Here is a 21,295-nt window from a genome sequence, read left to right as displayed (position 1 = left end):
CTGTAAGCCGGTGTGTGTTATGTGTGCCAGGGAATCAAACAGAAACTCGATCCGGCTCCTTTTCACATCTCATGTAGATTTCTACGCCTCTTCCTGTCTCTCCGCCACTCGAGATCTTTGCTTGAGCAGCCCTTTAGAGGGAGCAGCAGTGATTGGATCAGGGGTTCTTCGGTTCTCTTTGGAGCATTCTCCAAAGAGCATTCTCTTTGGAAATTCTTTCACAATTTACAAGTGGGAAACGTTTCTATTTTAAGAGAAACTGCTACCGCTAACAAGTGGGTTTTTTTAGGGAGAATGGATTATTCTCAGCTCCAAGCTTCATGTTTTATTCTGAACAGCGATCCGAACCTGACAGGTCACTAATAGGGACTAGGGCTGAAATGATTAATCGTAATTAATCAATTCTTAAAATAATTGTCAACTAATATAGTTCTTGATTAATCACCAGCTGGACTTAATGATACTGACAGATCATTAATAGGAAGTAGGGCTGAAATGATTAATTGTGATTAATCAATTCTTGAAGTAATTGTCAACTAATTTAGTAATTGATTAATCTCCAACTGGACTCAATGACTTAATGAACCTGACAGGTCATTAATAGGAAATAGGGCTTAAGAAGTTATTAATTGCGATTAACTGCGATTAATCAATTCTTGAAAGAATCGTCAACTAATTTAGTAATCGATTAATCGCTAACTGGACTCAAATAAAGACATTTTGATAAAAAATTATATATTCAGAGTAGTAATTAGGCCAAAACTGTACAAAAATATATAGATTTTGCATTTGATTTAAACATTTTTTGTCTGTAAACATGTTTCAGCCAAAACTCCTCATGTGACAAAGCTTTAGCTTCACCCGGTTTGGACTTACCAAACAAATCGGTGTGGATTTTTAGGCAATATAATGTTTATTTCCCTTTTTAAAATAAGAATTTAATAACTTTATCTGCATCTTTTGATGTATTTCTAATATTTTATGAAAACGTTCAAGATTAAAAGTCTGCAGAACATGCAATTTTTAAAAATCCAATTAATTGATTAATTGTCAGAATGATTGATAGATTAGTATAATTGATGGAAAAAAGGGAGGGAGGATGGAGACACGTTTTGACGATGTGATGGGAAATATTTTTTCATACTTCTCCGTACTAAATCCTTTAATTCCATATTTGTATATTAACTCTGCTGTATGCATAATTGTGACTTCATTAAATTAGAGGTGATTTTATGCCCAACTCTGTTTTTTTTTTTAAAATCTTTGCAGTTATTTTCTGTATGTTTGTTTTTCAACCTGGGAAAAGAGCGGTCTAAATGCATCTTTTAAAGCCTCCAATTAAATTTTCTGTTCATGTTTTTGATGAATATGTGAAGCTCAGGAATGTTTTGGTGCTCTAACAAAGAGCATGCTGATTTTTCTTTTCTGTTCTTTCACTCCAATATTAAATTCTTTCCTCTTCCTGGACGAACCACGATAAATGATTCCTTCTTCTTCTTCTCCTCTTGTGCAACATTTCCCGGCAGAAAAGAACTTTTCACAAAAAAATCTCTGATAATTTTTTTCCTGCCGTCATTTTAAATTCAAGGCTCTTCGATTTATCTAAAGACCCATTTTTATTTCCCAGCAGAAGTTCAAAGACACTTTAGCTCCTCAGAATGTCTTTTTTTAACCCGTTTGAAGTGGAGGTTCACATAAAAGGACGAATCTTATCTCATCGGTTTGATTATCGCCGCAGCGATCGACGCCGGGTCGAGGCCCGGATCTGATGCAGAAAGGTTTTAAAGCCGTCTGATCTAATTTACGGCGTGAAGAGAGCGCTGCAGCTGGGCGTTAAAGTGATAGATGGTTATTTGTCAGATCTTTTTGCTGGAATGTTTATCGTCGTCTGTGGTTGAATAAATGTGAGCAGTGGATCAGGGATGTAGTTCAGCTGAAAAGCAGGTACAGCCCATGTTTTTTTTTTTTTTTTTACGCTGCACAAAAACAAATCGCAATTTTTCTCCCGGACATAAGAAAAATGAGTGGACATGTGGCAGCGGTTGAGTGATGATTTATCCAAAACTCTGGAGCTGCAATATAAACATCAGTTTCCCTCCAAATAATAAAACTTTTTACACTTATTTTTATTTATTTGTTTTTATTTTACACATCAGATTTCACCTCAGAGCTCAACATTGCTGCTTGTCTTTAATATTGTGGTTTGATCCAATTGCTGCATCTCTCTTGCCTGACTGGACTCTTAATGAACAATACGAACGAAACAACTTGAAACACTGAGAGGAGAGGTCAAGGTTGCTCTTAAAAACACCGGTGGAAAAATAAAAAGCTTTCAAACCGAATCAATACTTGGGGTTTTGCTTTTCTTTGCTGTTTCCAAATTAAGGCGTCAATCGCAAAACTGAAGATGTTTTACTCAGAAATGCTTCAAGTCACCTTTTAAAAACCTCGAGATGAGGACAGAATCAGATTTATTCACCAAGATTGGAGTTTGATTTCGGATTCAAGTGCTGACAATCTACAGATAGTAAATAAAGAACATTGAGAGGAAATTCAATATGGATAAATAATGAAGAACAAAAATTCACCAGACACACACCTGCAGTTTTATACTGAAAGAAAATGAATTTATTTTGTAACTATTAATCATTTTAATTTTGGTCATTTTAAAATACCAAAATTTAAACATAACTTTACATTTTGGTCCATCTGATGATTTAATTTTAAATATTAAATTATTATATTCAGTACTGAGTAACTGATTTTTTGATCACTCAGTAGTGGAGTAGCCTTTTTATCAAACACTTTCTTTTACTCCTACTTGGGTAAAAATATGTCTAAATAGTGCTAATCTTTCTTGAGTACAAGCTTCTGCAGAAATATCAAAATGACTCCAAAGTGATTTAAATAGATTTTATTCTCAAATATGTTCAAAGTCTGATTTTAAAAATGTCTAAACAGTGGTTATATTTCAGTTTAATCTTTTCATATCTCGGCTTTTTCTGCCTTTGCTTAGGACTGGATGATGAGGCTAAAAAAATGCACCACAATATAAACAGTCATATCAGTTGATATTGATAATTATTGATCAGTTTTTCATTTTAAATATCTGAAATACTACCAAACTAGTGGCCTTTTCTGTTTTATTAACAGTTTTTACTACGCACTGTTGTTTATCTTTAAGTACTAATGAGGCACAGTGGGGAAACATCAAACTGCTGCTGCGCCAGTTACTCAGCAGGTTGTTGCTAGGTAACCAAAGTGTGAGTGAGTTGCTAGGTAACCAGAGTGTCCAGCCCTAAAGCTACTTTATTCATTCAACAAAATCTCCACTCAGTTCTGTACTTTCCATTTTTAAGCTTTAGAACACGATAAAAAACAAGTTAATCTCAGAAACTGAAAAAGATTTGTTTACTGCCGACTGAAAAAAAAAAGAGCCAGGTCTCGGTTTCACGCCGTAAGGAACACATGTTGACTAACCGCTCCCTACGATCGCTTACACATTTCACATAACTTCTGCTGTCGGGCCCTCAGGAGCCCTCTTTGCTGCTGAAAACACGTCACCTGGGGCAAAATATCCCGTCACTGTGCATCGGCTTGATAAACGACAGAAATTACAGTTTTGTGCCTGTTGGTCGTCCTGACAGAGACGTCTGTGTTTTGACAGGCTGTGGACAGAGAGTCGTGCTGCTCTGTGTTTACTGGGCGTTCATGGCTAGAAGATTTTGTCTCACCTCGTTCTGAACCGCCGCTCCACCTTTTAACGCCCAGCTCTGTGCTGACAAATGTTCTCATGACCTGTAGCATTTTGACTGGACCACACGTAGGTGGTTGGACATGAGACGAAAGAACTTACAGGGACAAAAGAGAAATAAATAAATAAATCAGCTGCACAGTAAATGTGAGTTTTGCCAAATGTTCTGTATGAGCTGGTTGGTTTCTTTTTGCACTCTAGCTGGATTTGTTCCCAACAGCTTGCAGTATTTAGTTTTTTTAAGTTATGTGGCACTAGCTGTCAATGTCTTTTCATGTCTGGAAAATGAGCTGTTTCAAAAATCCCCTGATAAGTCAGATTCAATCGGCACTGCGCCGTTACCTAGCAACCCCAACCATGTCACCTAGCAACCCAAGTGGATCTCCGGCAGTCTAGTCAGCTTGTTTTACCGCTGTACAATGGCTGCTGGAATAGACAAGTGTTTTGTTGTTGACTTACCATCCAGAAACCACTTGCTGCACTCTTGTTGGTTGTGCAGGAGGCTCCACGTCTGCTTCTCAAAGTTGTGGGCATAGCCAACAGCAGCTTATTTGGATTTAAAGTGACATTATTGTGGTGTAAACAAAGTTTGACACATATCTGCTGAATTTCTTCATATTCCTGCTTTGGCTTTTGAGCTATAGAAGAACATCAGTTTAATAACTATACTACAAAACAACTAATTCAATGTATTTTGCAAAAAAAAACCCAGTAAGTTACACTAAGAAAATGTTTTTTGGAAGTACTAAAAATGTAATGGTTGTAAAAAAAAAAAAATCAGCTGTCAACTGAAACTATCCTTTTTATTTTAGGTTGTTGTCATTTTTTTACATGAAACTAAACGTCTTTAGACACACAGGCCTTCTTCAAACAATAAAACCTGCTTTTACTCTGATAGGGAAGCATTAATGTCACATCTGTCATTTTTATTACAATAAAGGTCAGACCATTAAAGGGAAAATCACTGGAAATTAGTCATAAATTTGGTATTTTACCCAAGAGTTAGTTTTAAAGAAGACGTTGATTTTATTCTTAATATAAACAAGAGGTGTCCAATGGAATTTTTAGTTTATGCATGAATCAGTGAACGGTTATGAACCCTCTTCCTCTCTTCTGTGTTTATGCAGCAGAAAAGCAAAAACAAATCAAAATTGAATAAAAGAAGCTGTAATATACCAGCAGGAAATAATGAAATGCTACAAGATGCTGTATGCAGCGAGTTGTCTCTGTGATGTGAGAAAACATGCACTAAATGATATTGTGCTGGAGGAGATGCAGTACAAAAATGTGAAGCGAATGAAGTTCAGGGAAAAACTAGTTTCTGATTCTTCGTTATGCTTCGAACTGCGGCTCGTACAGAAACTGGAATCAAGCAAACATACTGTACATCACAGCAGAAATTTCCGCCTTCCTGCCGCTTTCTGCTCACGTTAGAAGTTTTAGAGGTGCGTCTCCGTCAACATTTTGGTGCCTTTAAAGTTTTCAAAGTTGTTCTTAAGCCCTCAGGAGGGACCTCAATGTGTAGGAGCAAACATAAAAGAAAAGATGAAAAACGACTCAAGATCAGACGGGAACAGATAAAAACTCTGAATTTCCAGAATGGACAATCATGTTTGGAGTTAAACCATAAAAATCAAAGCGGTTTAGCTGTTTCAGTCTTAAAGCCCCTGAAACAAACAGTGTGTTTGAGGCAGAGTGGTGATGGACATGTCCCGCTGGTATTCCCTGCAGCTCGCTGTTTTCATCATCGGGCCTCTTGTCTTTCTGCTGTTAGCTTAGTGGCATCTCAGGCATGTGCGTCACAAGAGTCTGCAGAGAGATTTACCATTCAGAGACATTACAGAGGCGTTCTGGGCCAGCTGGTGGGCATGGTTTGGGTTGACTGGTTTCTGGAGATCAGTGAAGAGATTGATGAGAAATTAAAACATGTCCAGTACCTTCATTCCTAAACTTAGTGGGAAAAAAGGGTTTTATTTTAAAATTAAGGCACCTATTATAGTGTCAAACACTGATTATTTATGTGTGTGTCTATATATATATATATACACACAGTATATGACTACATGTACACAGTATATGACTACAAACTAACAGAACTACTGTATTTCTGACTATTATGATGTTTACATGATAAAGAACTGAATACATTTTAACTCTGGCAGTAATAAAGGCAGCGGTCTGACTCTACAAACTGAGATATCCATGTGTTGGGAAATATGTCAAATCCCCTTTTTCATAATGCATGTTAACAGTTTAAACAAAAATCTGCCTCAAATGTCATTTTTACGCTGATGACGTTGTCTTACAATGTTAGATTTTTTAAAGCAGCTTTTGATGGGATTTGGTCCAATTTCAGTGATAAATGCTCACAAATCTGAAATAAATTACTTTAATGGATGTAATTTTTTCATTAGTTTTTTTTTTTAATTTATTTGAAAAATAAGTGTTTAATCTCAATGAGAGCTAACTGATTAAATACATGTAAAACAAAGTTAAAAACTGAGTTAAAATATGCAGCTTGATTGGGAACACTGCATCGCCACTGGTAATGATTTGTATTATTATAACGAATCTTCTTTTTCGGCTGCATAACTTCACCATCCTACGCAGCAGAACAGATATCCAGCTTTAACTGGGTCACAAAACATCAAACTCTAAATGCGTTAGTTGGCGTTTCTTTACGTGTCACAGTTTTATAAAGTTGCTGCTCAATTTTTCTGATTATTTTTTTTATTCACAAACTTTTTTGTTGAATTACTTTCTTCCCCAAAGTCTCACCTGTGTACACACAATATATTCCTGTCAAATCGCTGCAGATCGCACAGCCTGCTTCCCCTTTCGCTGCCATTGTAATTCTTCTCATTGACGCTGGAGGTGAAGGTTGTTTTCAACCTGTCATTCCTCATAGATGAAACACAACAGGCACATAGAAATATCTATGCAAGTACCAGAGTTTCTTCTATAGTCTCTTTGTTTGATTTAAATTCCTGCTTTGCCTGAGCTAAAGTGTTGCTAAAGTGTTACTCTGTAGCCCAGAGCAACACTCTGGGCTAAAGAGTTGCCCAGAGCGTCCTTAGATGCATGCACTAAGTTAGAAAAAGTGGGAGTTGTCATAGCAACAGGTACCTTAGGGTACCTTTCAGTAAGTTTTGGCTGCCTCCATAAACCTTGTAAAACTTTAGTATTGCTATCGCTGAGGATATCTAAACTAGAAATTAAGTGAGACATTCATCGTTTTCAAGTCTTGAGGGGAAAAAAGGTTTTCTAAAGCTAATTCAACGAATACATGAATAAACTCATAATATTACCAGAATAAAGTCGTACAAGAACAAAGTCAAAATAATACAAGAATAAATTCGTAGTAAGCGCATCAGCATCAAATTGTTATCAGTGGAAGGACACTGCATGTTACTGATAATAATCTGATGTGTTAACAGATTATGTAACATCATGGAAGCTGATGATGTGCAGTATTCTGCATTAATATGATATAAAAACACAGGAGAAATATGATTTGATGCAATTACTTTTCATGAATTATGATTGACCAAACAAGCTTCATGCTTTAAGATTCAACTGGACCCAGTAAATATTTTCCACCTGTCTTTTGTTGCGATGGTTTTGAGAGTTTTGTGTTCTTGAAGGAAAAACGCAGCTGGAAAACAGCCTTCACAGAGAGCCTGGCTTTATGTGGAGAGAATCAATAAGGACTCGAATTGTCGTGCTCTTTGGTTTTTCTCTGTACTTTATTTTCCAGTTTTACTTTAAAAGGTTATGTTTGTTGCTCCGTCTTATTTTATATTATTGCCCTTTTGTCTTCCTCCTAAACTTCATAATCGTTCCCAAGTTGTTTCAGTTTTTCCTTTGGCCCTTGAGAGGAAAATGTCAGGCAGTTTTAGCAAAGATTCTCTGGATTTATCCATAATTTATTGGCTTACCTCACGTTTCATATTAAGCCAACTACTAATGTCGCTGGAATAAATCAGATATTTATTATTATACATCAACAGCTGGGTAAATGTGTAACAATATTATGGATGTGAAGTTTGTCAAAATTAGTTTATTTATTCTTCAAATTATTTTTTTTAAGTCAAAAAAGTTATTCTCTCCTGACATTTACAATTTGTTTATTGTTGTCATAGCAACCTCCTGAAGTCTGACGTCACATGAAAACTATTTGTATTCAGTCTGCAGCAGAAAACCGCTGGAGCAAACGCAGGTATTTCCAGTGCCGGTGTCTTTATTAGTCTGCAAATAGCTGGCTTGCAGTGTCATGTTTGCAGCTCCAACACGAGCCGCTCCAGGCGCAGCAGCGATCCTCTGATTTGTAATACCTGCCTGACCGTCGCCGACGTCTAACAACCTGCTTCTGAACCGTTTATCCAGCTGACAGTTGCTATTAATCCAGTTTTGTGATTCCGGCACTGACGAGAAACATTCGCAAACATCTCTTCTTGTTCACTAACCAGAATCGCTCTCTGGCCTGCGACTTTATTCCAGCCTCGTATTTGGTTACAAAGTGAAAGCTAAAATAGCTGCCATGTTTTCCCTGTGGCGCCTGGCTGCAGCTGTTTTTTTTTCTTTTTTTTTTCCTGTGCCTGGAAAGTCTTTGCCTCTAAAATAATCTGAGTTGGAGACGGCATGCCAAGTCCTCACAGAGCTTTTCTAAATATGGACAGAGCTGTCACATCAACACCTGCTCAGGACGAGCCCTGCATGCTGCAGCTAAGAGAATTAGTGCACAGCTTACACAGTAAGGCAAGGAAAAGCTGCACAATGGGCGATAAGCAGGACTTCTGAGGCCTGACAAATATGCATTTGGACAAGATGGTTCAGAACAAAACATGAATTTAGCTGCTACCCTCATTTTCTTTTTACTTTTAAAGAATAAAGAGCTAGAAAAGTGCAAAACTCTTAGGAAACTGAAAGGAGGGAATGTAAAATTTAAAACGTGTTTTTGTGGATATTTGATTTTAGAGGGAGAACAGGAGGGAACTCCTCAACATTTTTCTCCATAAAAAAAAAAATCTGTTGAGGCTTTCGATCCAAATTCCACAGAAAATGTTGGGAGCAATTAATTAATCCAAACATACAAAGAAATCCAAACAGATCAGACGACAGGTTTTGTGTTATAAAGCTTGATGGAGAAAAAAATGTAAAAAATTTTATCAAAAGTTTGTTTTTTTTCCCCAGTATGGCCACAATACTCTTTTATAATAACTTTGAATGATACTGAGAATAATTATTCAACTTGTTCACTGAAATACATTAAATAATCTGGATTTTATGGGGGGATGGAGGGATGAAAACTTGATGATCAAACAATAAACCTGCACAACTGATTATTAGGACAATTTCATACCTAAAAAAAAAAACACCTGAAAATGGCTGAAAACAAATGCACAATTATACAACTGTTCTTCTTTGAATAGCAGAAGTGGAGCCTGCTGCACAAGCAACAAAAATGCAGCAGGTGGTTTCTGAATACTTAGTAAACAACACAACAGTTGTCTTTTCTAGCTGCCATTGTAAAAACTATCTGACTAAATGTTCTGGAACTCGGCTTCGGTTGCTAGGCAATGGGGCTGGGCTCAGTTGGGGTTGCTAGGTAACAGCGCAGTTGACACCCAAATGGAAGTATAAAAAACTTTGGAAGTTATTCAGAGCTACATTTTTGAATAGCTTTGAGCAAAGGTTACTAACACAGAATCCCTATTTAGAAGCAGAACCTGTTTGTTTCCCAAACATAAAACATTGTTTATTTCTGCTTTCCTTTTAAGAACTATGCCAAAAAGTGTAAGTAAATGTTAAATCTGTATTCACAATTTATGCTGCAGAGCTGAACGCTCAGTGTAAAACTGAAAATGATGCTTGGCCTGACACTGAAATCTTAACCTAAGCTTTCCCTGATTTGTTCCACTACAGGCAGAAAAAATATTCTATTTCCAGAATCCTGTGACATTTACTGACAGAGTTAGAGATGCATAGAAACACTGACCTGTTTGATCCCGTTGCTCATTGATTTTAGATTCTCTTTATTGCTCCAGAATTGCAAGGTTAGGGTGGAGGAGCGTTGCATCAAGCTGAAGTCTAACTTTGCTGGAGCAGTGTGCCACTTTCTCATCCCTCATATCTTTTCAATTAATCAGTCAAGTTTATTTGTATAGCACATTTCAGCAGTAAGGCAGTTCAAAGTGCTTTTCATCATAAAAACTCCAAAATAGATTACATTTTGTTGATACACATCAAATATATTGGTTAATGTTCCAGTTATTATGGTTCAAAATAATGTTTTCAGAGGGAAACTGGGACAAAAATGAGTTTTTAAAGTGGAAGGTAGTTTATTGTATCGTTTATCATTTATCATGATACATTTCTTATTGCGATACGATTTCCGATTTATTGTTGATAAATTCCAATTTTGTTTAAAACCTCACAAAACTGTCCAGATCATTGGGGTTGAGAGTTTTACTATTTTCTCCACTGTTTGTTCAATAAACAACAATATTTCATTTCAAAATATGATTAAATGCAGTTACTGTGTGGAGTTTAGAGATGTAAGTCAAGAGCATTATTTGTGTTTTTGAGGCTATAATTGCTGCTGTCTCAGCCATACAGTTACCTAAAAAATTAGTAATAAATTGTTCTCATTGTCACGTTTATCTTTATCACAACATTAATTATTGTGATAAAGACCAAGAGAAGATGTTTTCTGCATCTAAAAATAGGACAATGTTACTCATTTGTGCTGAAATTTTTAAAAAATTCTTAAATGGACAGGAGTGGAGTTTAATGAATTTGATTGGCTGGGTTTGATGATTGAAGGTAGAGAGGTAATACCCAGATGGAGCTGTGTTTTCCCTGCTGTAATTCAGCAGGATTTCACTTTTCGTTCAAGCAGCTTCTCCTCCAATTATTCAGCCATGGAAGCACTGGAGGGAATTACCTTCTCTAATTAAGACAGCCCGACTCGCAGCGATTGCATTGTGTCTGAAGAATTACAGCGAACACACAGGGATTTTTGAATGTTATTGTCTTTCAGTAAGTTTTTTGATTTGCTAAAAACTTTGAACCCCCCCGCCCCCCGACTGTTTCGTTTTTACCTCCCTTCAGCCTGGAGAAACAGGAGCTTGTATTTCTCTGCAATGTTTTTAGGACGTTGCTTTCGCTTGACAAACGTGGAGGACAAATTGCTCTCTGCAGGGTTGCCGGTTAGAGGCGATGGCCTTCAGAGTTAGAGGTGATTGGACTTTTGCCGTGCAAGCCTTTCGGGGCTGTTGCCCAGGAAATCCACACTCGGTCTTTTCTTCACTGGGTTGAAGATTTATCTGCCTCTGCCAGAAGTACTTAGAGTTGCATGCAGCCTATCTCGGGAACCCTGGCAGTTTAATATAAATACAGGTACACGGGTGTTCGGTTCAGGTAATTCCTACTTTGTGTTCAATGGTCTGCCATGGTGGTTCTCCTGGTTGTTTATGGTGCTCAGAAATGCAGAATTTTCCACTTTTGAGCATAAATATAAGTTTATTTATGCTACATGCATGACTTTATTATCTAACTAAGACATAAGCTGAATCCTGTTTCTAGTTTAAACTTGTTTATATATGCATCTGGTTCTTATCAGATGTCTGAATTCAAATTTGAAAAGTTGTAACTTTAAAGAATGTTTTTTTTTTCTCATATTTGTTAAAACTGACAGAGTAATGTGAGACAGATAATCTGTGAAAAGGTCAATCTACTCACCTTCTCCATGAGACACTATTACTCTCTGAAGAAATGCACCAGTCTCAACCAAAAACAACCAATCAGAGACAGGAGGAGGGTCTTAGCGCTGTCAATCAACCTTACGAACGTGCTGCTAAATGTGCTAATGATGGAGAAACAACTTATGTTACAAGAAAACCGTTTCTCTGACGTCATCGGTGATTATGCTAACTACTATGCTAACTAGACATAGCATTCGTGACAGGCTATGCAGACAGGGAGAACCTGTAGTGTAGCAACACTTGCTCTGATTGGTTGTTTCTAGTTAGCGCTGGGAGAAAGCAGAAGAGCTAATTCTTTCACAGATTATCTGTCTCATAAACCGTCACGACATTGTGACAGTTTTTAAGCATGTCTAATCAAGAGGAAATAACCTGGAGTTTGTGGACGTTCCATCACGTCTCTAAAATCTACTAAATCTGTCAATCTGAAAAGTGTAATGTGTTAAAATTACATAATACAGATTAATCGCATTATGTAAAAACCATTCTCACACGGAGGGTTACCTAGTTCACAGCACTGCGTTATCGTTCATCATTTATTGTGATAAACTTCTTATCATGATAGGAATTTAGATTTGTTGTTACAAAACCCCCATAACTGCCCATATTGTTGAAATTGTTGGTTTTACTATTTTCTCAACTGTTTGTTCAATGAAAACATCAATAAAAATCAATATGTTTGAAAATATGATTAAATGCAGTTACTATGTTTAGAGACATAAATCACACTTCTTTAAAGAATGTTAATGTTTTTCTATAGCCCCACATTTATGTTTGTGGGGATATAACTGCTGTGACATGCAATCACATTCACACCTGAAAAAAACAACAAAGAATTGTCACTGTTATTGTAATCACAATAGTTTAACAAAGCTGCAAAGTTGAGCAGACCTTCTTAGGGTAAAATTGCAACATCCGAACTGATTACCTCTGAACATCCACTTCATCTTGGGTTTGTTGAGATCCAAACATTTCTTCTCTCTGTTTATTTAAATCAATAAGTAACTGATGAGGTTATTCATCCCTTTCAGTTCTATTAAATCGAAATAGCTTAGATTGTTTTTATTAATACTCCTCTTAACTTGTAGATTTTAGTTTTGATCCGGATCGTCTTTGATGGTTTATGATTTTCCAGTTGGACTCCAACTTTCCCACTGATAGTGACACAAGAACCTGAAACGGAAGTGAAATTTCACCACTGCTGCGGCAGTCATGCCTCATCCTCATCGTAATTGCATCTGTCAGATCGGTTTCCTGATAGATTCTGCAAAATAATTACCCGCCGCTGGTCCCCTGTGGTGCAGGGAAGAGCAGGCAACAGAGAGCAAGACATCTTGGCTCTTGTTCCCTTGCAAAGTCATTCAGCTCGACACAGTTTGTTGGCCGGCTCCCTCTTTACAGATGTTTAGAGCTAAAAGTCTGAGAATGAAGCTGAAAGTGTCCAATAGTTTTCTTTGTGTGCTCGAAGTGAAGCCACAGGAACATTACAATACTGCAAAAATAAAGAAGAAAAAAGTATTTTTAGTTTAGATTCTACTGCAAATGTGTGTGTATACTTGAAATAAGACAAAATTAACTTACAAGTAATTTCTCATAAAATATAGAAGCTTTTTTATAAGTTAATAATTCCTTAATATTTATGAAAACTACTAGTTACAAAATAATCTGCTATTGGAACTAGTACTTTTTCATCAATATTAAAGAATTATTTACTGAAAAGTATCTGCTATTTGGTGCTAAATATTTGCTTGTAAATTAGTTTAATCTGAGATTTCAGAGAAAAAAATGTCAGAATTATAAAAAAGCTAGAAATTTCCGGTCAATGTCAGAATTCACAGAAAAAAAGTCCAAATTCTAGGGGAAAAAAAAAAAAAATCAGAATTCACAACAAAAACTTACAATTCTCAGAGTAAAGTCAGAATTCCAAGATAAAAGTTCAAATTATGTGGAAAAAAAGTCAGATTTCTCAGATTAAAGTCAAAATTCTGATAAATAAATTAGAAAAGTTTGAACTCTCAGATTATAGCAAAAATTCTGAGAAAAAAAAGTAAACTTTCTCAGAAAAATGTCTTTTTGACTTTTGTCTGACAACTCTGACATATTTGTGGCTGAAAATGTACTTTCAAGTTAGTTATTGTTGTTTCTTATTTTTTCTTTTTTTTCCTGCAGTAGCCCTAATTCTCCTCCATACATTTGCTCTAGCATCTAGGCCAAAAATATTTTGTACGATTGTGTTTTTGCAGTAAAGAAATTCCCTTCCTTCGATGCCATAGGAGGATAATTATAATATCTTCTGACAGGTATATATTAATTTCACTAAAGGTAAGAGAGCGGTGTCCGCTGTGTGACCGAAGGCTGTCCTCGAATATAAGAGCTTTAATATTTTAATAAATTCTCTGACAGATTTCAGCAACGCAGATGAGAAATTCACTGGAAAGCCGTCCAGGTTTCAGGTTGAGCTTATTTGAAGATGCAAATGAGTCCAACTCAAAAAAAGAGAAAAGTAATAAGATGGAGATTCAAAGAAGCTGTCTGTGACTCAGAGGGGAAAATGAAACTTTCCGAAATAAGAAGCCAGTCATTGGAGAGAAAATGAGAAAGAAAGAAAATCGAGAACAACAAAAAAAACCACCAGGGACTTTTTACAGGGAAATTAATTTACATCCAGTCAGAAATGAAAAACGTCACTGAGATGGAAACTTTAGAGAAAAGTTTGGAGGAATTAAAAAGAAAGGAATTGAAGAAGTATTAATAAAAAAAGGTTTTATTTATTATCATTATTATTATTAAATCCACAGAAGAAGAAGAAACTACTGACAATGCTGGTGTTACTACAATTCATGTTTCCCCATCAGATACGGTTCCCCCATCAGATACGGTTCCCCCAGCGTCTCTTCAGCGCCCAGGTGGCAAAATACACGTGTGCCTGTTCCGCGCCCTTATCTAGAGAACTACGGACGCCGTGAAAACTCAAACAACGTGTTTCATCAAAGTTATCCCACTTTTTTCCAACCACAGCCTAATCAGATGCACATAGTGTGTGTTTCCCCCCAGTATATGGGGGAACGATATCTGATGGGGAAACACGAATCGACGTACTTTCAAGTCGAACTTTTTAAAAATAAAAATAAAAAACTGCATGCGCACTTAGTTTCAAAGAACCTAGCACCAACTAGTGGTGTGGCGAGAGCATTACACCTTTTCGATATGTACCATTACCGTGTAAACAAAGATTGTAATTAGAATGTCTTCATGTAAATGTGTTAACAGAAACGAAACAAAAATTCCATTTTTGTTGGATCATTGTCATGTAAACAGGACATCATTTGCTTTTGCCGTTCCCCTTTAAATCTCTGTTTGGTTCTCAGAGATTTTTGCTTGCTCCATTTAGGAAGTTTCTGACTGATTGTCAGTAGCTGCGTTTCCATTAACCTTAAAATTACACAATTTGACATTTCGAAAATAAATTTGCTTAATAGAAACAAGTTAATTTAAAAAAAAACCTCCTTTATCGCTAAAAAGTTTTTGCACAAGGATAAGTTTTTTTTTGTTTTTTTTGGCCAAATAGAAACAGGATTATCTTGCAAAACTGCAATGAAACACTTTTTTTGCTTCATACAAGTCACATAACCAACAACAGGATGTTACTACTGGCGGAAATGACAAAGAAAACAACAACAATAAGTAGTTGGAGGATGATGGTGCAGCAGGTTTTTAATGATTTGTCAGATAGAAGCTAAATGCAAAATGTATCTATTTTTTCTGCAGTCTTTGATTAAAATTGGTTTTACGGTTTTGCTTTTAAGCAAGTGGTTGTAGAATCTGTATGCTCCAGTAAATGATTAATCAGTTACTAAATCAGTTGACAATTATCTCAACAATCGATTAATCCCGATTAATCTGATTAATTGTTCCAGTCCTACTGTCAATTAACAAGATATCTGAGGAGCTAACTGCAGGTAGATGAAAATATAAACCAAAATGTGCAAAAACTGAGACAAACTAGAGAAAACCTGAAGAAAACTTTTTTCTTTTGAGCGGAGCAGACGAATCCAACAAACCATCACTGAAAGCTGAGGGCTTAATTACCGCGGAGGTTGATTGCGACGGGGGAAAACAGGGAGCAGCTAAGAGAGGCTGCAGCTGTGAGTGAAGGCAGGAAACTGGAGTGAACTGTGGAAATCTGATGGGAGAAAATGACTAAACAGAACTAACACGACACTCAGAAAAAAATAACCCGGCATGAGACGTGAAACGCCAAACCAAAAGATGGCAGAAACTCATAAAAAAGATCAAACACAAGTCAGAACGACGCAAAAATACGAGAAGAAATTAAGACGTAACATATATAAATACTGACTGTTAGTGCAGTAATGGTATATTTCACACTTTCTTTCCACTTCAATGTTTTCTTCTCAGTTAAAAGCTACTGTCACTTTAAGAGATTCAAAATGTAACAGTTGAAGAGTTATTGACTAAATGTGTCGTAATCTGTCATGTTTCATTCTCCAAACTGAACCAGACGAACAACATCTTCAGAAAATGCTCAACTAAATGAAATTACATGGTAAGCTTTAAGATTTGTAATATTATTTATCTCCACTCTACAAAAACACAAAATCTTACCAAGCATTTTTGGTTCCAAATATCTTAGCACACTTTAAATAAGAAAAAAAAACCCATATAACTAGTTTTTCAGCACAATATAGGAGCTTGTTTTAAGTAAATAATTTCTTAATATTGATTAAAAAGTACTAATTCCATTGGTAGATTTCTTCAATTATAACAAGATACTTTCCCCATGTTATAAGCGAAACAGTAAAAATAGTACTTTTTAATCAATATTAAGGTATTATTTACTTAAAACAAGCTCTTAGATCTTGCTATTTTAGAGAAAACTAAGATATTTGCTCTACAAAGTTGACCAAAAGTACTTAATATTTTGTGTTTTTGCAGAATTTCAAACTTCTTGCTTACCAACAAAAAAAAGCTTACAGTATATGTAATGGTTGAGAATTGGGGTTTTTTTCACTTTGAGCTCTTGTCAGATTCAGTAATTACATATGAATATTTTACTTTTTACATTTCTTTTCCACTGCAGTCCATCTTATGACTAGATAAAGAGAATATTTTCAATTTCATTCATTCCATTTCTTGTTTTTTTATTACAAGCAAGAGAAATATCGCTCAAAACCAACAGCAGCTTGTAACATTTTTTTTTTTTTTTGCCACTGTAATTTTCTTCCATAAGTCACAGCGTCTGGCAAAAAAACTAAATTATTTACCAGCCCCGGGTCAGAAGACACAGAGGTTTACAAGAAACCACACGGAGGCTTGACCGGGCCTTAAAGCAAGACATTACCACACATTTCACTTTTCATACCACAACATAAGCTGCAAAAGCGTGTGTGTGTGGGTGTGTGTGTGTGTGTGTGTTTGCTCTGAAATACAAAAACCTTCCTCCCAAACTGAGTTATTGCCCCTCTGTACCCTCTTAGTGTCTTTAATAAAGATGAGCAGAGTGATGCTGGACAAACTGTACCTGTATGTGTGTGTGTGTGCGGGTGTGTGTGTGCGTGTGTGTGCGTGTGTGTGGCGATGTGCAGTGTGCCTTGAGTCCCAAAAATAAACTAATAGATAAATAAATAACGAGAAAGTAGAAAAGTCTCCCCAAAAAGGAAAATCCCGCCAGGGACTGAGCAGAAAATCCAATTATAGAACTGAGAGAGGAAAGATCAGATCACACACACACACCCACACACACACCCACACACCCACCCACACACCCACACACACACACACACACACACCAAGTATTTTTGGTCTTTCTAGCACAAATATGTTAATAAATTGGAAATCAGAAAAAACTAACATAAGCGGCATATAGGATCTTGTTTTAAATCAATAATTCCTTAATATTGATGACAAACTTCTTGTTCTATTGGTAGATTATTTCACTTACAACAAGACATTTTTTCAATGTTATAAGTGAAACAATCTGCCAATGGAAGAAGAACTTTTTCAGCAAAACTAAGGAATAATTGACTCAAACCATCTTTGTTGAAAAGTTTCTTCTGAGTTAGTTTAGTCTTATTTCAAGTCTACTAAGATATTTGCATTAGAACTGGACCTAAACTACTTGGTAAGACTTTGCGTTTTTGCAGTGCAGTGGGTTTTGTTTAAACTAATTAATGCAGATGAAGCCAATTAACTTCAACAAATACAAATCTGGAGTTTTTGTTGTGTCTGTTTTGATTGTGGAAATGTTTCTGTTTGCTTCCTGCAGCTGTTTGTGTCTCTCTCTCTTCCTTCCTCCAAATGGCATTTTGTTGTTTTTGGTGCGTATTTCAACACATTATTAAAGCTGATGATGGTGCGCAGCTGCAGACGGCAGAGCGCGTTGGTTTCCATGTCGGGTTTCGGTCGGGACGAGTCGTCATGGCGATCAATACGTCGCCGGGCCGCTTGGTCTGCTGGGATTATGCCACAAGAAGCAACGTGCAAAATTCTTGCTTCTGTTTTATGAGCTTTAGATTTAGTTTTCATCATCTGCTGCTTCCTGAACTCATGGCATCATATTTCTCAGAGCGGACGCAGCCGCTGAACGAGTTTCTTTTATCGCATGCAGCTTTCTAAATTGTTGCACTTACTTCTCAGTCATAAAAAGAATGCTTTGCAGGTTTTAGAACCTGGCAGGAGGGACAAATTAGGCAGAAATTCATCCTCAAACGGCACTTAAATGACCAATTACACAAAATGTGGCAGCATGATTAGTTCACTAAACAACCTGGAAAAGTGCTTGTGGAAGTGAATGAAGGAGGTGACTGATGATAAAGTCTCAGAATGTATTTCAGGTTATTTTATGTTGCAGTGACACATTAATCCTTTTCAGCAGTTTATAGCAGGTGTTTAAATTCAAAAGGTAGTTGCATAAAATGAGATCTGGACAAAGCTTTTTCACTCTTTCTCCAAACTTTGAACAAATTAACATCTTACCGAGTATTTTTGGTCTAGTTTCTAGTGCAAATATCTCAGAACTACAATGATGTGTTAGGGCCATTGGAGATGGAAAAAAGAAGTAAATTTATGCCATAAAATCGGAAATTTTGAGATTAAGCTCAGAAATTATCTAGAAAAATTGTAAATATTTCTAAGCTCCGAAAGTCAAAATTTCTAGAAAAATACTTGAAAATTTCTGAGTGACAGTAGCCACTTCACAAGCACATAAAATGTTTTTCTAGAAAATCTATGAAATTACTCTTAATCTTCTGTCATATTTTTGACTTTTGGAATTCAGAAATGTTCTTGTTTTTTGTAGAAAATGTCTGAGACTAATCTTAAAATATCAGAGTTTTTTTCTCACAAATTTTCAACTTTTGTTTCTCAGCGATTTCCAAGTTTTTTTCTAGAAAATTTCTAACATCAATCGCAAAAAGAGTTTTTTTCTTGCAAATTTTTGACTTTGGGAGCTCAGGAATTTTCTAGAACATTTCTGGGATTAATGACATTTCTGGTGGAAATTTACTCATTTTTTTAATAAAATGGTCCGCATACATTGTTGTAATGGACACTTGAAATAAGACAAAACTAACTCATAAATAACTTTTCAGCAAGATATAAGAGCTTATTTTAAGTAAGTAATGCCCTAATATTGATGAAATAGTGCTAATTTCTCTTATAAGATGGGCACAATTCTTGTTATAAGTTAAATAATCCACCAGTCATAGCACTTTTTCATCAATTATAGGGAATTATATCTTGCTGAAAATGAACTTACAAGTTAATTATGTCTTATTTCAAGTATCCTGAGATATTTGCCCTAGAAACTATACACAAATACTTGGTAAAATTTTGTGTTTTTGCAGTGATACCTCTGATTTAGTTTCTTCCTAGTGTAAATGTTGAGATGATTTTTCATAGAGCATCTGCTTATCTGGTTATAATATGATCAAAATGTTAATCTACCTCTGTTATTTAATGCAGAAAATAAAACTTACATATTACATGCATCCGTTACACACACACTGATTTATTTCAACAGTTTATTTCAGTTTAATGGTGATGCTTATTGAGTCTTTGGCAGCTGTTGGATTTCTCGCTGTAGGGTTGCTTCCTGCAAATGCAACATCACTGTGGACAAAAAGTGTTTTCTAATATAACACCCTGAAGGTTTTTTCACCAAAATATATTTTCCTGGAACTGTCATTGACACATTGTGTGCAATTTCACTGTGGCGGTCATAAAAGGGAGAGAAGCTGCAGCAGCGTTGCTCAGCAGCTGAGTGTGAGATAAAGAGACTCCCATCCCAAAATCAACAGCCATAACTGTCAGTAAATAAACAATAAATGATAGTTCCATCACAGCATGCATACTTTACTATTTACCTAGAGTCACTAATTTCATTGGAATAGTGCATTTGTCACAAAGTTTAAATGGATTTTGCTGACAAAGCCTTGTGTGGCAGAAAAGAGGGATTAAATTCCTGAGATCTACCAGGAAATGTATTATATTACAACACTGTAAAACTGACTTATAATCACTTCAGCATCAGAAAAAGCTTTTAACACGCACAGATATTTAGAAATTACAACCCAGAGAAATGTGTTCCTCCCAGATCATCAGCAGCACAATCTCATTTCTTAGCTTAAAAACTATTTATGAGCAACTGGAATTGTTTTTACATTTCAAAATAATAGAAGATATGACACAGAGAGTGTAAAACATTTTGAATTAGATGATAATTGTTAGGTTAAACCAGGGATGTCCAAACTTTTTGTCATTACAGTCAAAAATGTCAAATTGAAAGCAGTCTTTTGTTTTTAAGTCTTCAGTAATATACTAAATAGACAATATTTTAATAAAGCAGTCAAATTTTTGTAGAAAGGTACTCTGCAAATGTAAACAGGGTCTTGCACAGTTGCTGTTTTAAATGACAGGTAGATATTATTTTTAAAACTCTTTTGGGATTTATTGTCTTCATTTAGACAAAAAGAAACTTGTTAAAGAAAAAAACTTTGTCTTGTACCTAAATAAATAAATGTTTTATGAAGACTTTATTTCACAAATTCACTACATTCTTGAATTGTGGGCAAACTGACCAATGCGCTGGAATTCCGTTTGGGTTGCTAGGTAACGGGCAGAACTCTGCTGGGGTTGCTAGGTGAAGGGGTAGTTCCTGCTGACTCATAAGGTTTTTGAACCTTACTCATTTTACAGATACTAAAAAACATCAGCTTATTGCTAAAACGACAAGATAATGATACATTATTCCTGTGTTATAAACGAAGAAATCTGAAGTAGAACTTGTAGTTTTTAATCAATATTCAATAATTGTTTACGTAATAAACTCATTTACGTTGCTAACAAGTTACTTCTCAGTTAGTTTAGTTTTATTTCAAATGTACTGAGATATTTTAGAGACTAGTTTCCAGTAACAATATTACTTACTTGGTAAGTTTTTGGAGTGTCAACCAGGGTTTCTCTCCCACTGCTTCTTCCTATCTTTTTAGATTACTTTATGTTTGGTTCCCATTTTCCTTTATCATTTCTTGATAAAAACATAAATTCCTTCATAGTTGCAGAAGTCTGGCTCAAACAGATAGTAAATGCTGGAAAAAGAAAACTAATCTTTTCCATTTGTCATAGTTAGTTTGAGATGCAGCATGGTCTGTAGCGTCTCCTGAGTCCCTCCGCAATAACGGTTTTAGAAACATTTTAGAGGGAATCAGGCCATGCTTCATTTGCTATGCTCACAGTGTAACAGAGGCTGAATAGA

General features: G+C 35.9%; 1 protein-coding gene and 1 long non-coding RNA gene across 3 annotated transcripts in view; one reads left to right on the top strand and one right to left on the bottom strand.

Annotated features, from left to right (window-relative positions):
- Nucleotides 1-21,295, top strand: part of fras1 (Fraser extracellular matrix complex subunit 1) — a 297,850-nt gene that overhangs the window by 49,965 nt on the left and 226,590 nt on the right. The window lies entirely within an intron of this gene.
- On the bottom strand, nt 942-14,753 carry LOC116729672 (uncharacterized). Its single transcript, XR_004341189.1, has 4 exons — nt 14,668-14,753; nt 4,998-5,002; nt 2,437-2,447; nt 942-951 (listed from the first exon to the last, which is right to left on the bottom strand). It is a non-coding gene; the product is annotated as an uncharacterized LOC116729672 (long non-coding RNA).

This window comes from Xiphophorus hellerii, chromosome 12, assembly GCF_003331165.1.
Source record: "Xiphophorus hellerii strain 12219 chromosome 12, Xiphophorus_hellerii-4.1, whole genome shotgun sequence".
Taxonomy (NCBI): domain Eukaryota; kingdom Metazoa; phylum Chordata; class Actinopteri; order Cyprinodontiformes; family Poeciliidae; genus Xiphophorus; species Xiphophorus hellerii.
The sequence above is the reverse complement of the archived record's forward strand: the minus strand, read 5'-3'. Positions and strand labels throughout refer to the sequence as shown.